The following is a 17,174-nucleotide window of genomic DNA, read 5'->3' on the forward strand; positions in this document are numbered from 1 at the left end:
AGCCACCAGCCCTGCCCCAGGCATGGCTTAGCACTGTCCCCACTGTCTCAGGTTCGAGATGTGTCCGGGGTGTGTGTTCAATTTCCACCTGTCAGAGCTGGGGCAGTTCTCTGCTGCTCCTTGGGCAGTTTTCTTTATCTCTCCCACAGCCAATCCTCCCTCCAGGAGATCTCTTCTGTTCATGGGCCATTAATTATTAATTATCTCCTGTCCATGGCCAGTGAGTGTCCCTGAATGGCTGAGAAAATTCCATCTTCCATGGGGAGATGCTCTGCCCAGGGGGAAGAGCCAAGCATTCCTACCTGGATACAATCTGACTTTTGGGACACCACAGCAGCCTTTGCCCACTGCATTCCCAGAGGAGCAGCTTTCTTCCCCACTGCATTCCCAGAGGAAGCCCAGGCCCATCCCCACCAGCCCTGGAGCTTCAGAGGAAAACTCCACCCTTGTGCAGGATCCCTGCTCCAGCAGAAGCACAGCTGGCACTGCAGGAGGGCTGAGCCACCATGGGATGGGACTGCTGCCACCACCCCGACCCACAGGCTGCCAGGGCCTGCTCTGACTCTGGCAGTGGTGTTTGTACTATTGCATTTGTATTTTAATTTTCCTAATAATGAACTGTTATTCCTATTCCCATATCTTTGCCTGAGAGCCCCTTAATTTCAAAAATAAAATAATTCGGAGGGAGGGGGTTTACATTTTCCATTTCAAGGGAGGCTCCTGCCTTCCTTAGCAAACACCTGTCTGTTCGAACCAAGACACTTTGCACATTCCCCACCCACACATCCCAACTCATTTGGGCCTTGATGTTCCCTGGATGGAGCCAGGCTTGGCCAAGGAACTCCACCTGGAATATCTCTGCACATCCCAAGTTCTGTCACACACCAAGACTCTCCCCATGATCTAAAGGTCCCTCCTGACCTTGAAAGTCACAAACAAGCAAATAAGTCTTGGCTGACTTCAAAGAATTTTCTTCTACCCCTTGCAAGACTAAATCCTTAGGGATTATTTTGCCTTCCCTCCTCCTGCATTTTGAGTTAAAACCATTTTGTTCACCTGCTCTCCTCGAAGTGCCACTCAGTAATTAAAACCACTCTGCTCTCCAGAACAGGCTGCATTCCAGAGCAGGGAAAAATACCCAGCTTTCTGTAAGGAATTTTGTAGAGAAGAATGCTCCAGTGTGTAAAGCACTGGAAAATAGATGGTTTTTCAAAGACTTAATTGCAACTACTCTTGAAGGGCAATACTAAATTCACTGTCACCGTCAGCGCACACACTGCTGATCCCTCCAGGATCACAGGCTGGAAGCTCTCAGTTGCTGCTCAGCAGGTGAATCCATTGCACTGGGAGCTTATAGGAATATACTAAATATATACAGCTGCCTCTATTTATCAGCTTGGTTCCGTGGCTCTGGACTTACTCAGCAAAATACTCCAAACAATGGCTTTGCCTTTGGGAATTGGTTGCCATAAACAAACCAAAGAGAAATGAAACAGTCTGAGGTCAGGCAGTCCTTTGACCAGGGCACAGGATTCAAACGTGTCTAAAATAAACTCCATGTCCCTAAATAACCAAGAGCATCTCTGAAGCAGTGTTTTAAGTGTTTGGAAGTGAAGTGAGAGGCTTCGAGTGGAATCTATGGATTATGGAAGAGGATAGGTGGTCATTCAGCAAGGTTTACATCCTCTTATCTATAGGACTCTATAGTAGAAATAGTGTTACAAGCTTCTTGCTGTCCCCTCATTAATAATGTCATTAATGCTAATACAGATTAATACTTTTACCAGAACAATCTTCCAGAACAGTTTGATTGTGTTTGAAGAGCAATTTCAAACCAACCCCTCCTTTTCCAAGATCCTGGCAGAGGTTCTGACTCTGCATCAGCTCCACCTGCAGCTTTCCAGGAGCAAATGTGGGAAGAGGAAAACTGGCAGGGCATAAGAGATCCAGACACATTGCTGGTTGCTGTTCCTGCCCAGTAAATGCCATTATAATTCCAGATAATGACACAATTGCATGGGGGCTGTGATGGGAAGGGTTGCTGTGGAATAACCTCTCCAAAGAGTGCATGGAACATTGTCTTGCTGAAGCTGAGGGTCAGGCTGCCCTAACTCCCAACATTTGTGCATGTTCAGCAGTGACTCATGGAATTATGAGCCAGGGCTGGTGACCTGCAGGAATTCAGTAAGAGCCAAAAGAGAGCTGAGCATTTGTGTGGGTAATTAGAACGTCCACATTTAGAAGGGGTCAAAGAAATACAGTATTAGAGGAGAAATAAAAATCCATTGGGATTCAAAGTCAGAAAATATGAGAAAAAATTCCCAGAAGTTGCTTATTATATTTTTATCCTATTGGCAACTTTTTGCACCTTTCCCTGAAACCTGTGGTCCTGGAAAATGCTGGGTATTAAATGTAGCAGCAGCTGGGACAAGGAGTTCTTTTGGACAGGTTTGAATCCTGTGTTCACATGTAACAGGCAACTTCAAAATACTCATTGTGAACTGAGAACTAAAAGTTCTCACCTACATGTCCCGACTGTGAATAAATAACTTTCTTAGAAGCATCAGTGCTTCACTCTGTACAGTGGGAATTGTCTGTACAACCTGGAATAATCCAGAGCCATCCCAGTGCCCTGGTCTGGAACAGTCAAGGAGCATTTGCTGAACTCCAGCACCATGCACTCCCTTTTCCCTGTATTCCCACATGGATACACACAAGGTTTTCAGAAGCTGACTCCTTCAAACTGGAGGCCACCATTTGCTCATGGAAGAGCACCAGGAACAGCAGAGACAAGAGCACTGGAATGCATCCTTGCTGACATGAATCCCACCCCTAAGGCTCTTTCTCTGATTCAATTGTTTCTTTCCTTGTGTTGAAATCAGGCAGACAAATGGAAGAGCTGCACTGAGGAGAAGCTCATCTGCACAGGGAATCACTCACAAAGCTATTTAAATATCACCTGCTCTGGCATTCCTAGAGCTTGGTGCCAGCTCAGGACTGTTTCTCTGGGGCACAGCTCAGATTTGCTCTCAAAATACAGATAAGCAATCAGGGAAAGCTTGGGGTCAGAGAGGCCCCACCATTTGGTTCCATGGGCAGGAATGACACCCAAACCCAGACATAGTCCTGCTGTTCCAAGATTTCCCTGCCTCTCCTAATGTCTTGGTTTGAAAAGCCAGGTGTCTGCTAAGGAAGGCAGGAGCCTCCCTTGAAATGGAAAATGTAAACCCCCCTCCCTCTGAATTATTTTATTTTTGAAATTAAGGGGCTCTCAGACAAAAATATGGGAGTAGGAATAACAGTTCATTATTAGGAAAAAAAAAAAAAAGAAATGCAACAGTAAAAAAAAAAAAAAAAAGAAAGAAAAAAAAAGCCAACAAACAAACCACTGCCAGAGTCAGAGCAGGCCCTGGCAGCCTGTGGGTCGGGGTGGTGGCAGCAGTCCCATCCCATGGTGGCTCAGCCCTCCTGCAGTGCCAGCTGTGCTTCTGCTGGAGCAGGGATCCTGCACAAGGGAGGAGTTTTCCTCTGAAGCTCCAGGGCTGGTGTGGATGGGCCTGGGCTTCCCCTGGGAATGCAGTGGGGAAGAAAGCTGCTCCTCTGGGAATGCAGTGGGCAAAGGCTGCTGTGGTGTCCCAAAAGTCAGATTGTATCCAGGTAGGAATGCTTGGCTCCTCCCCCTGGGTGGAGCATCTCCCCATGGATGATGGAATTTTCTCAGCCATGCAGGGACACTCACTGGCCATGAACAGGAGATAATTAATAATTAATGGCCCATGAACAGAAGAGATCTCCTGGAGGGAGGATTGGCTGTGGGAGAGATAAAGAAAACTGCCCAAGGAACAGCAGAGAACTGCCCCAGCTCTGACAGGTGGAAATTGAACACACACCCCAGACACATCTTACATTTCCAATCTCAGACACCTGGGACCCAGGGCTTCCTCCTGATGGATTTGCTGGTTTCCACACCCAAAGGCTGCTAGAGAAGGCAGTTCTGGAGACATTTCATTATCACAGCCATTTTGTTAATTCTCCTAAAAAGCTGACTATCAATTTGGCAGCTTCCCAGGAATATTGATGCAGGAACTACCACAACTGCAAGATACTGTGCTCTGGAACTGCTCTACATATCAGCTTCTTGATGGCTTTTGAGTTTTCATCTTTTCCAGGGGACAAGAAACCATCAAGGAAATTGCTGTGATTAATGTTTTATACACAGCATTTTGAGGATGGGGTCAATACATGTCATCAACAAATCTCTATCCCATGGAATCACAGAATATCCTGGGTTAGAAGGGATCCACAGGATCATCCAGTCCAATCCTGGCCCTGCCCAGAGCCCCCAGCAATCCCAACCTGGCATCCCTGGTAGCGCTGTCCAAAGGCTCCTGGAGCTCTGGCAGCCTCGGGGCCGTGCCCATTCCCGGGGAGCCTGGGCAGTGCCAGCACCCTCTGGGGGAGGAACCTTTCCTGATCTCCAACCTGACCCTGCCCTGGCCCAGCCTGGGTGAGGGAATGGTGTGAACAGCACCCATGGGGGGTTCAGTGTTCTTCAGGCAGCACACACAGTGTGGTAATTCAGTCTCCAAAACTGCTCATTGCCTTCATTAAAGAGTGGTTCCTGAGGTTTTTTTCTGACTTAAAATACCTTTGAAAAGAACAAATTCACTCAGCTAAAATAGACTTAATGGTCTCTGTTAAAGTCTGTAATAAGTGGAGACCTGATTTGCTCTTATATCACTGTAAATCAGTATGAGCCACCAGAGAGTTTGCTCACATAAGAAAAGGGAACCAGACCCTCATTTTAGGTTCTCCTGACCATTTGTGACCCCTGTTTTCCAGACCAACAATGCATAGCCTGGTTTCAGGCATTCTAATCGACCAAGGCTTTTATTTTTTATGTTAATTTATTCAGCACTCATAAAGTCTTTCTGTGGTTAATTAGAGAACTCACTGGAGCCTGTCTAAAGATTTTATAAATATGAACACATTATCTCTTATTGTATCTCCTTTCCCTGCCTATTAATCTCACAACAATTAAAGTAAATGTTTCTTCAAGAAAAAATTTTCTAGGAAACTCCATGCTAAAAGGCAACAATTATCCCCAAGTTAATTCTTAAGGGAAAGAAGAACCCAAAATGCTACAAAACCATCAAAAAAGTGGTAGAGAGAGAACATGTTGGAGAACAAGCTGCTCATTTTATACCAGGATGTGATGTTACACCAGTATGAACATTAACTGTAACTGGAAAGAGATTAAATCCCACCTTGGATAAATGCTTTAACCATCCCATGACACTGAGGAACTCTAACTTTGTTCTTTGAATACCCAAGGTCTAAGTAAGCAGAACAGATCCTAGAAAAACGGAAACCAAAATAATTCATGCCTTTTCCTGGAAATAAATTTGATTCTCCAATAACTCAGCTCTAGTGAGAAAAAGTTAAAGTTCAAAGAGCTTCTACACCTTGAAACAGAATAAAAAAATCAAGGGAATTTTTGGGTAGGTAAATATCTCTGCATATACATATCTCTGCATATCCTGCACTGGTCCTGAGACCTTCAAAGGCTCATGGCTGAGGAAATGCTCTGCAAAACAAATCAATCCCTGCTGGACCAAATCAATCCTGGCCGAAGCTGCAGGAAGGATCCCATGCTATGGAGCAGCAAGAATGCTGCTGATAGGAACTGAAATATTTCTGAGATTCTCCAAAAATTATTGGAGACCACACTCCAAAAAGTGGCACGGGCATTCTGAGGGATGGTTCTTTTTCAGCACATTCTGTTGCATGCTTGAAGGAGGTGTTTGAGACAGGAACAATGGAGGGAATATGCAAAAGAGCCATTGTCAACATTTACTTGCTCTTCCACAATTCAATGGAGCAGCATAAAGTAAATTTAGCTCTGAGAAAAGGCTTCATGCAGAATCCTGAAGAACTCAGCTCCTCTCAATCAAGAACTCTTGTCTTAGTGAGAATAAAGATCAAATATAACTAATATTTGTTCTCCGGAACATAATCACAGACAGTGGTTGACTTCATTAAACAACTTCTCAGGTCAATTCTGATTTTGTGCATTTAAATAATTCCACAGACAAGTCAAATGGATTCAAGAGAAATGGCCCTGAAAATTGAAATTGCTCCTTGTGTAACTGAACGTTGCTTTTGGAAATTCCCCTGTGGTTTTACATGGAGACAGAATCTTTCAGGACTTCCTCATCTCAGCTGCTCAGTAGTGGGATTTGTTCAAACACTGCTGTGCTCCACTTTATCAACACCATTAAAAGGCAGAATTCTTGCATAACCCTGTCTATCCATCGAAGACTTCACCTCAGTGGGGAAAGAAGTTTATTCATCTAAAATCACCACATTTACAACGAGGCTGGATGAAAACACATCCAAAAAGAGAACCCCCACTTCTCTCCTTGATTTTTGTGGCGTATTTCATTTACCTGATCAGTACAAAGCATGCAGTTGGCTGGCAACCTGCTCAAGCTCATTTTTCCCCAGTGCAGAATGAAGATTTCTACAACACAAACAGTCCTGTTAATACTGGGAGCTGGGCTAGATTAGATTAGATTTGAAGTCTTGGAAAAGAAAATGAGCCTCAGCCACAATCTTGACAGCAAAATAACAATGTCTAAGTTTATGTCGGCTGTTCAGAGCCCACAAAATAAACACTGGCCTAATAATCTCATTAGGAACTAATTCCATGAGCTGGCGATTCTGGGGATGACCTCACCCATAAACAATCCCAAGTATTTATTGCCTGCTTGGGCTGTACACTGCAAATATCAGATGAAAAAGGAAAAGGATGGGTTTGAATTACAGTGCATAAGTAAGTTCTACTGCTGTAATCCTACTTCTCTGCTATTTTTATAATCATAGGAGTGTTCTATTTCATTTTCCCCAAGGTGAATGGCACAAAGGCATATGGAATAAAATGAGTTTGCCTTCTTTAGGACTATTTTATCATCTTACTTTACCAGACGAATAATGCAAATTTCTTATCTCCTGCATGGCAAATCTTTGTAGCCTTTATTCTACATTGTTGTGGATGTAGCCATATACACAGCCTCATACATACAAATTTAAACAGCGAGAACAGTATTTGAAGACCCAAAGACCAAAAAAAAAAGAGGCGGGTTATGTAAAAATAGTCCTGATTACAAAGGCAAACAGCAACATTACCATAAGGGCAACATTCACTCCGAATGTGCATTTATATTAACTCTTTTTAATAGATATTTCCTCCCATTTGCTTTCATTTCACAAGCTGAATTTAAATTTCTTCTCTGTATTTGCTCACAGAATAAAAGTTTGTCAGAATTGTCACTCACTCTGTTACCCCTCAAGAGAAAAACTGGAGCCATTACTGAACCAAGTGCTGACCTGGAACCAATAATTTTTTTTAAATTTATTTATCCCTACCTAGCTAATAAATTACAGAAACAAACACAGATTCAGAATATCCATCTAAACAATTAAAGAGATTTTTTCTGGTGAGCAGACAGTGTATGAAGTTCTGGGGTGGGAAACTGTATCGCCAAATCTGTCACTGCAGCAGGAGCATTGACAGGGCTGGGGGAGGGCTTGAGTACTTCTGACAAGGCACAGTCCCAGCAGTGAGAGGTGAATGTTCCTGGGGTTCCATGGCCAAAGGGAATCTCTCTGCTCCCAAAACCCTTGGCATGTGCAGCCGTGCAGTCAGTGGCAAACAGCAGGAATGACCAGGGGCAGGAATGAGCAGGGGAAGGAATGAGCAGGGGAAGGAATGAGCAGGCAGGAATGACCAGAAGTAGGAATGAGCAGGGGCAGGAATGAGCAGGGGCAGGAATGACCACAGCCTTTGTCCCCTGACACCCCAGCGATGCCCTGCAATAGCTCCAGCTCTGGAGAACAAAGCAAATCTCTGCCAAATGCAATCCCCAGTGCCGGCCAGAACCCTCTTTTCACCCCGATGAGCAAATTCTGCTGCTTCCTGCACCAGGGCAATCCCTGTGTGCAGGGAACTTCATCCAGGCAAACCCCAGCTCCTGCTCCAAAGGTGTCTGGGTACTATCTCCAAAATAATTACATTTAGCACTCGTTATTTTTAGGGCATCGAGTAAAATGTGTATTAACCTGGGGCAAAGCAGCATTTATTAAATGCTCCACACCTGGGACAGAATGTCGGGATCTCTAGGGACGGGGTTGAATCAGGAATGCTCTTCGTCCCGTGCCCTCCAGCGGAGCTGCCGAGGCTGTCCCGAGTGCGCACGGCGGGCCGGGAGCGGGAATGCCGCAGTGCTGCCCGGAGCAGCGCTGCAGGAACGCTGGTCTCCCAGGGACATCCAGCGGTGGCACTGGGAAAGTCAGAGCGATCCCGGATCCCTGCTCTGCATGCGGGTTCTGCCGCACAGAGCCCGTGGGATACGGGACTCCGTTATTGCCGTGCGACAGGCAGAGCTCTGCCAACCGCAGCGTGGATGGATCAAAAACTTAAATTAAAAAAAAAAATAAAAAAAATCCAAGTAAAAAGCCCAGGAGCAGCTTTGAGAAGAGGCGTCCAGGGGCTCTGGGCACCCAGGAACGTCCAGCACTGAGCGCAGTGAAAGCTGCCCAAATTCCGGGCTAGATTTGCATGTTTGATTTAATTCTTGCTGTTTGCATCCCCCCGTGGAAGCTTACTGGCAAGTGTTAGAGCACCCTTTGAAGCTGTGTTGCTCCTCCTCGGTCCCTGCTCGGGCAGAGATTCAGAGGTGACAATCCTCTCCCCTGAGTCAGTGTGATCCAGACTCCAGGCTGGTGTCTGGCAGTTCCAAGGCAGGGCCGACAGCCCCTCCTGACACACAGCGGGGTTTGAAATAAGCACAGAGAAAAGGATGGCAAATCAGGGAAAGACAAGAAACCTAGAGGTTATCCACCCTCCTTCCCTGACAGCATGGATCTGTTCAAAATACTATTTCTAAATGGAAAAGGTCAAAGTTAATTATTAATTTTTTTTTTTTTTTAATGGTAGAATTAAGAATTTTAGCCTGATATGAGGAAGCCCAAGCTCAAGCTTGTCCTTCCTGTTCCTCAGTCCTCATTCCAACAAATTCTACCCCCTGGTACTGCAGCTGTGCAGCCTCAGCTCCCACAGCCTGGCACACTGGGGCTGGACATCGCATTCCCAAAGGAGCTTTGGGCCTCCTTCTTTTAGAACTTTTGTGCAAACAAGTGGGAGTGAATTCAAAGGTTTATCAATACCTTACTTGCCATTTTTTGGCTGAATAATTTAGGAAGTCCAGCTCCCTTCCTTCAGGAAAACAGTTTTCCCGGGCTTTGCTTTGCCTTTCTCCTACCGAGCCAGGGTAGGTGGAGTGTTCTCAATGTTCTATTACCCAGATCAGCAGCTTTAGAAGTCCCTTTGTATCTATGATTAAATGTCCTTCTTCAAGACTGCAGGTGGTTATGTCTCTGTGGACAGGATATTTTACAATTTTCTTCCTCACCACTCAACTTTTGTTTACATCTTGAAGAAGTTATGGAGAGTGAGAGAGGCAGGAAAGGTTTGAACTTGTAGGAATTAATTTTTTCATTCAGATCTTTATGCTTAAGAGACTGGGAGGTTTTTGTCATGAAGTGTTCTAAAATGCCAAACTCTTAAAACAGTGATTATATTTAATGAAAAGTAGGCTACTGTGATCTGGGACCTACCTCAATATCTAATAATTGAGTTAATTTTAAACCATTGGCTCAAAATAAACTACCATGAGAAGTGAGAAAGGTCTTGGAGCAGCATCACCACTGTAAACAGCGAGTTCCAAAATGGGCTGAATGCAAAAATTCACATGGAATGGCACAAAATAATTTCTGAGGCCCTGAATACACAGGGGACTTTATTTGTTGGGTGTGGGTTGGTGATTTTTTCAAAATTGTCTTCTACATTGCAGAAAACTGATGAGTAATATTTAATCTTCATGTTTGGGGATGGGATTTAAAAGTGACCTCTGGACTGTAACTAATTCAGTGTAACACAAGCACAGTCAAAGCAGTGAAAATTTTGTCCTGACACTGCCAAACTGGCTGGGGGAAGAGTTCAGGTGGAAACTGCACCTTCCGTGCTTTACAATGGGCTTCTTTATTTCAGTTTCTAAACTCCTCTGTCCAGGACTTTGAAGACAAAGGCTGTTAATTGAGTTCTAGGGGTATTGGAAAAGAAAAAAACACATAAAGAAGACTCCAAATTTACTTTATCAAAATGTTATGGAATAAAATGAAATGTAATTAAGTAAAAGGGCCCAAAGAATATTGCTAATAGTCAATGTCTTTCTATAACAGATGGGGCTTTCTTTTATCAATTATTCTAATATTTACTGTACTCATAATCATCTAGCTCAGATAAGTCCTCCACTGGTGGGATGTGTGAGATCTCTTTGTATTTTGGGTCCTTATAATAAGTTAAATGGTTTTAAAATCCAAAGGAATTCACTCATGCCACAAGTAGAGTTGTTCAAATGGGAGTTCCATGTGTTTAAACTCTGTGAAACTGCAAATTTCTCCTCAAAGGTGAACTGACTTCAAACAGACCTCGAGCAAAGCAGACAAAGTGAAGTTCCCTCAGATAAATATGGCCCATCTGGAATTTTGAGCTATAATGGGCCTCAGAGGCTGGAAATGAAATTCCTCCCTCTGGAGGGGACAGTGTGTGCTGGAGCCTCATCCACTCCCAGCTGGAACGTTAAAGTGACCTGCTGGGGGACTCCTGACTGATCCCAGGCACAAACCAAACCCAGGCTGAGCTGTGCTGAACTCCCTCTGCCAACAGCAGGTTTCCCCATTCCTTCCTGGAACAGCTATTTCCACGCAGATGCCCCGGATCCATGAAAGCTGATGTTACCTGGTTCCCCCGGCTCAGGTTTGATCCCCATGGGTTTGATCCTGGTCCTTTGGACACTGTTGCTGTGCACTGAGCCAGGCTTTATTTTGGTGGAGGACCTAGCACTGCAGCTCCCACCCAAACCTTGCTCTGCCAACAGCTGCAGCATCCAGCAGCTGCTCCAGCGTTGAGTGAACCTTGCAGACCCCAGATTTGAGGCTCCTCAAATACAAGATTTCCATAAAGCACCACAAGCCATTAGAAAAGAAGCCTTTAAAACTTTAGGAGAACCTGGAATTGTTAAAGGCATCTTTCTGAAGTCATGGGGAGTGCAGAGGGGCCAGCTCAGCCTTTGCCTCCACCCCTCTGCAGTCAAAGAACTTTAATCTGGCCAGGTGGAAATATTCCTGACTCGGCCGTTTAGCTTTGCTGGTGACAAACTAGAGAGTGCTTGTCAAGCTTAGTCCTAATCTACTGAGAAAAGCTGCCATGATCACCTCAGAGGAACTTTCTATCAGTGTGATGTGGAGTTACATCTAAGCAGAGGTAACAAAAGCCAGTTGGGTTCATTGTGCTACCCAGGCTGTTAAATAAATCCCTGGTCAGCCTTTCATCTCTAAATATGAAATCATACTGCACATCATCTGTCCCTGAGGAGCAGCCAAAGGGTTTGGGTATGGTAAAGGCACTGCTGTCCCAGAGCTCCTGTCCTGTGGGGCTGACACTCCTCTGACAGCCTTGGTGTCAGAGAAATCCCCCCATGGTGAAAGGCACATGAACACACCTGACAGGTCAGATGCCAAACTCACAAATATTCTATTCTGCACAGCTTAAGTGGGTACTGAGTACTTTGTCACCTCTCAGTACTTGTCTCCTTTTTTTTTTTTTAATCTGGTATATAATATATATAATATATATGTATAATACATAATATATAATAGATAACATAATTAATATAGTTAATATATTAATATATAATATTTTAAAAACCATCTTGTTTTTAATTGGCCTTGCAGGGGAAATTTTGCTTTCTGGCCTTATTGCAACCCGTTGCCTAATTGGGATGTCAGGGTTGTCATTGCTTCATGCTGCACCCTCACAGGTCTTGATGCAGTCTCATTCCAAATAGTTCAGGTAATCAATGTTCTCAGATTCTATAAGTTCACAAAAATTCTTGTTTTTGATATCTTCTGGTGAAGAACAGAAGTGCATTTACAAATGCACACAAACCAGTCCACAAAACATTTTTTTGCTACCTGGTGGTTCATGAAAAATTCTAACTTGGCTGTGACAATTCCAGTTCTATCAATAGCTAGCAAAAAATGAAAAATAAGATTATCCACTGCATCTTTCAGTATTGAGTAACTTTAAAAGAGTTGGGAAGGTGTTTTGTCTATAGTTTGTTCTGATAGCATAGTAATTACATTCTTCCAACAAAGCAGGCATGAAAATAAGAAATCCCTCCTATCATCACAGTCCCTCAGACTCCATCAATGCCTTTTGGTGACAGCAGAAAATGATTGCCTGTGCTTAAGCCTGCGGTGGCTCTGAAGAAATTTTGTGAAAACTTGGAGCTGTTGAAGATTTGCTGTCTGAAATTGGCCTCCTGTAATTTAAAAAGTAACAAAACTAGGGATAGCTTAAAACCATGTTGAGGAGAAAGACAAGGTTTCCTGTGCAGGAACTGAATTGCATTTGGAGGATCTAAGGATTAGAGGTGAAGATGCCTTGTCTTTTCCAGGTGAATATTCCAGATGTGGCAGCACAATTGCACAGGCAGAGCAGTTTTCAGTGATTAATGCTTTGTCCTTTGGCACCACCGCTGCACTTCAGCTCTTTGAGTTCCCCATTTAAATGCAAATGCCCTCAGTGAAAGGGCACTTCCATGGCAGTGCCATAAGTTTAGCAAGAGTTCCCATTGTGATGCTTCTTAATCAGGGCAACTCCTGCACAAAGGTGACTGACAAGGCAGCTCCTTCATCCCCTGGTGAAACCAAAATAGGTCACTCCATAATTCCAGAATGTTTCCAGGCACCAAGTTCAACAAGGTCTTTGAGAAAGAGATAATTCAGCCGCTTCTGCAGCTTCCCTAGTTCAAGATAAATGTGTTCCTTTATCTGCAGATTTTTTACTATTACTCTTCTTAATGATCTGGATTACTTCTCCAGTTTTAAAGATGTACATTTTAAGTGACCTGGCAGATTTCACATCCTCCCACTTCATCCTTTGGATCGTTTTTGCCTCAGATTGAGCCAGGTGCAAAGCAGTGATCCTGTGCTGGGTACAGGCTCTGCTCTTGGTTCTGTCCACAGAGAAAGAATGGGGAAATAGAAGGGAGTTGTTTCTGGATAACACATTTAAATTCCTTTTACATTAGCTATTTGTGTGTTCATCAAACATTTATTCAAAGTAATCAGGAGAAACAATTTCCTTATCCCTGGAAGCACCACAAGCAGAGTTAAATCTTTGAGGAACAAGCTGTTGCTGCCTGCCACTGAATCACTCCCTAGCTGCTGGTACTCAAGCCCTCCCAGAAGCAAACTAAACCAATTCCCAGATGCTCCCAGATTCCAACTTCTGAATGAACTTCATTCCAAGATGTAGTTTATTTTCCATGGTTAGGATGAAGCTCTGATGTAGTAGAGATTTTAGCAATGCACTGAGTCATGCTGGGCTCTAAAACCTCTTTGGGGTGCTCATCTGGTCACTAAACTGGTAAACCAGGGTGACTTTATCATCTCTGAATCCCACTGCAGGAGTTTGGGATCCAAGTTTCACAGAGACAGAAGCAAGGAGAAAACCAATCTTCTCAAGTGCAGACACAGAAAGGCTGAAGGAGATCCTAAAGCAGAGGACAGGGGGGTCATTTCATCAAACCAGAGATTTCAATCATTTCAATTTGGCCCCACTAATTACTCCAATACAAGGTTGGTTTTGAAATACAGGATGAAGGGATGCCCCATGAAAATAAGAGGCTTTGTAGATAACACTGACCAAAGAGATGTGACAGAGCTGCTTGAACATTAACATCATTCACAAATTACTTTTGAGGCTTGGAAATAATATTTGTTTTCTATTGGGATGTAAGAAACTCTGTGACTATAACTGTGTTAACCTTCTTACTGCTCTAAATGCAGTCTCCTAAAAGGAAAAGCTCTCCCTCAGGTGAGGGAAAATGTGGCTTTTAATATTTATCCATGGAATGAACTGCATCAGTTTAAACTTAGAGGAGGTGGGAGAGGATGGACACTGCAGAACTGGAGGTGGGACAGGATGGACACTGAATCCCTGGAGGTGGGACAGGATGGCCACTGCAGAACTGGACATGAGACAGGATGGGCACTGCAGAACTGGAGGTGGGACAGGATGGGCACTGCACCCCTGGACATGAGACAGGATGGGCACTGCAGAACTGGAGGTGGGACAGGATGGCCACTGCAGAACTGGACATGAGACAGGATGGGCATTGCAGAACTGGAGGTGGGACAGGATGGGCACTGCAGAAATGGAGGTGGGACAGGATAGGCACTGCAGAACTGGAGGTGGGACAGGATGGACACTGCAGAACTGGACATGAGACAGGATGGGCACTGCAGAACTGGACATGAGACAGGATGGGCACTGCAGAACTGGAGGTGGGACAGGATGGACACTGCAGATCTGGAGGTGGGACAGGATGGCCACTGCAGAACTGGACATGAGACAGGATGGGCACTGCAGAACTGGAGGTGGGACAGGATGGACACTGCAGAACTGGAGGTGGGACAGGATGGCCACTGCAGATCTGGAGGCGGGACAGGATGGACACTGCACCCCTGGACATGAGACAGGATGGACACTGCAGAACTGGAGGTGGGACAGGATGAGCACTGCAGAACTGGAGGTGGGACAGGATGGCCACTGCAGAACTGGACATGAGACAGGATGGGCACTGCAGAACTGGAGGTGGGACAGGATGGGCACTGCACCCCTGGACATGAGACAGGATGGGCACTGCAGAACTGGAGGTGGGACAGGATGGACACTGCACCCCTGGACATGAGACAGGATGGGCACTGCAGAACTGGAGGTGGGACAGGATGGCCACTGCAGAACTGGACATGAGACAGGATGGGCATTGCAGAACTGGAGGTGGGACAGGATGGGCACTGCAGAAATGGAGGTGGGACAGGATAGGCACTGCAGAACTGGAGGTGGGACAGGATGGACACTGCAGAACTGGACATGAGACAGGATGGGCACTGCAGAACTGGAGGTGGGACAGGATGGACACTGCAGAACTGGAGGTGGGACAGGATGGACACTGCACCCCTGGACATGAGACAGGATGGGCACTGCAGAACTGGAGGTGGGACAGGCTCCTCTGGCTGACCATCCAAGAAGGGAACTGCTCCACCCACTACAACACTGCTGTTTTTTGCCAACAACAACCTCCAGAGACCGAGGAGGCCAAAATTAGGCAGAGCAGCTCAGCTGACCCTGGGAGATATCATCAGTGTGCAGCAGGCAGCTCTATATTTAGTTGCAGCTAACGTCACTTGTCACACATGGGGATGCACTTTACCTCCACGGTGTGTTTGAGAGGCAGATAAGCTCTGCCTCCACACCCCTCGTTTTGTATTTGTGAATAGTTCTCTGGGCTCAGCTGCATTCCTCATTCAGCAGCAGAGGAATAGTTGAGGATTTCAAGTTGGAGAGTGAAACAGGACCTTACAGAAAGCCAGCAGCCCCTTATTTCTTCCTCCCTCATCCAGGAGCCCTAAGTCCCCTTGGCAGCTGTTTGGCCAGGGACTCATTTCCCTGGAGCAGGGCAGTTGCAGGCCAGTGTGACTAAGTCAAAAGCACAGATTGTGTTTAGCCTGTGTCAAATAAACCAGTGGTCTTGAAGTTAGGCATTCACACCCCAGGAACACCTCTGCCAGGTCCTCTGGCCCAGGAGAGGCTGGCTGTGATCCTTTAACCCCAGTGCTGCATTTCTTACTTCAACAGAAATGATAAACAAGTGATGCTCTTTCCCAAGAACCTCCTCTCCTTACCTGGCTTGTCAGGTCTGTGCTTGCTGCAGTGCCCACTGTGGGGAATCACTTGGTTCAAATCCTTTGATTTAGAGTTTTCCTGGAGCTCCTTCAATCAGAGCAGTCCTGCCTGACCAGTCCCTGTTGCCCCTGAAACCAGCATCAAACTACGCAGGGCTGATCATTGTGGCACACTAAAATGGATGGGTTTGTACCCAAGAAATATCCAGGCACCAGGCTGCCAATTGTTCAAAAAGAAAAACTACTTTTTAATATGGAAAAGATGTTGGCATTCCACAGCAATTAAAGGGGAAGTGGGGGCACACGAGGGAGGGAGCCAGATCATCAGGCAGAAATTTGACTGAGGCAAGGTTGTTAAATTAAATGTGAGAATTGAGGATGCAAAAGAGGGAGAAATGGCAGAATTTAACAGAATTTACTCAGACACACTCAGGAAGCAGATAAAAAAGTAATGCAAATGCTCAATCCTCTCACCTATAAAGTGATCCAATGTACTGGCTGGTGTTTATGTTTACTCTTCCACTGAGAGGACTAAGCACTGTTCCAAACCTCTGGAATCTCTGTTCTTTTAAGGGGATTTACTGGCTGGGCCAATGGCTGAGGATTTAGTGCTCTGGGAATTCTATTCTTTGTTGTATTCCTGTTCTTGTTCTGCAGTTTCTAAACGAAGGTCACTAATGCAGCTCTTACTCTGGAGAAGTACAAAACTTATTTTCTCTAGAAAGGACGGCAAACACTGCAAATAACTCCACCTACAACATAGCTGGCAGTTGCTACTGTCAGCCTTAACAAATGTTTCTCCAAAAGACATTATGTAGATATCATTATGTATAGAGATGCATAAATTAGTGACCAAAATTAGCTCAAGTAGCTGATAGAGAAAAATATTTCTTGCAGGCAGGGTAAGCAGACTGGGCCAAGTTCCAACTAAGCTTAAGCAATTCATTTAATAGGGATAAGTAAATACTGGCAAACAAACCAGCTGAGAGCTTTTGTTGTGCAGAACAGACACATCCAGCAATATTTTTGTCCTGCATTTCCCACTGTGGATCTGCTGTTTCTCCCACTGTGATTATGTCCCTCTGCCAGGTGCATTCAGCTCAGGAAAACAGGCAGAGACAGACCTGAACTGACTGAACTTTTAGGCCCTGTAAGAAAAACTTCTCCAGATCTCAGCTGTCTCAGATGTACCCAGTGTTCCAGGCATGTTTTGCAGTGCTGCTGGTTTTCAGCTAAAAACAAAGATGAAATTCGGGGTTTGCTTTAAAAATGGTTTGAAAGTACTGAAATAAAACACC

At 45.0% G+C, this 17,174-nt stretch overlaps 1 long non-coding RNA gene across 1 annotated transcript; it reads left to right on the plus strand.

The window, feature by feature from the left end:
- Positions 1-11,076: 11,076 nt before the first annotated feature.
- Positions 11,077-13,267, plus strand: LOC137482672 (uncharacterized). The gene is made up of 2 exons (XR_011004181.1): positions 11,077-11,386; positions 11,857-13,267. It is a non-coding gene; the product is annotated as an uncharacterized lncRNA (long non-coding RNA).
- The last annotated feature ends 3,907 nt before the right edge of the window (positions 13,268-17,174 follow it).

Source organism: Anomalospiza imberbis, chromosome 14 (genome assembly GCF_031753505.1).
Source record: "Anomalospiza imberbis isolate Cuckoo-Finch-1a 21T00152 chromosome 14, ASM3175350v1, whole genome shotgun sequence".
Taxonomy (NCBI): Eukaryota; Metazoa; Chordata; class Aves; order Passeriformes; family Viduidae; genus Anomalospiza; species Anomalospiza imberbis.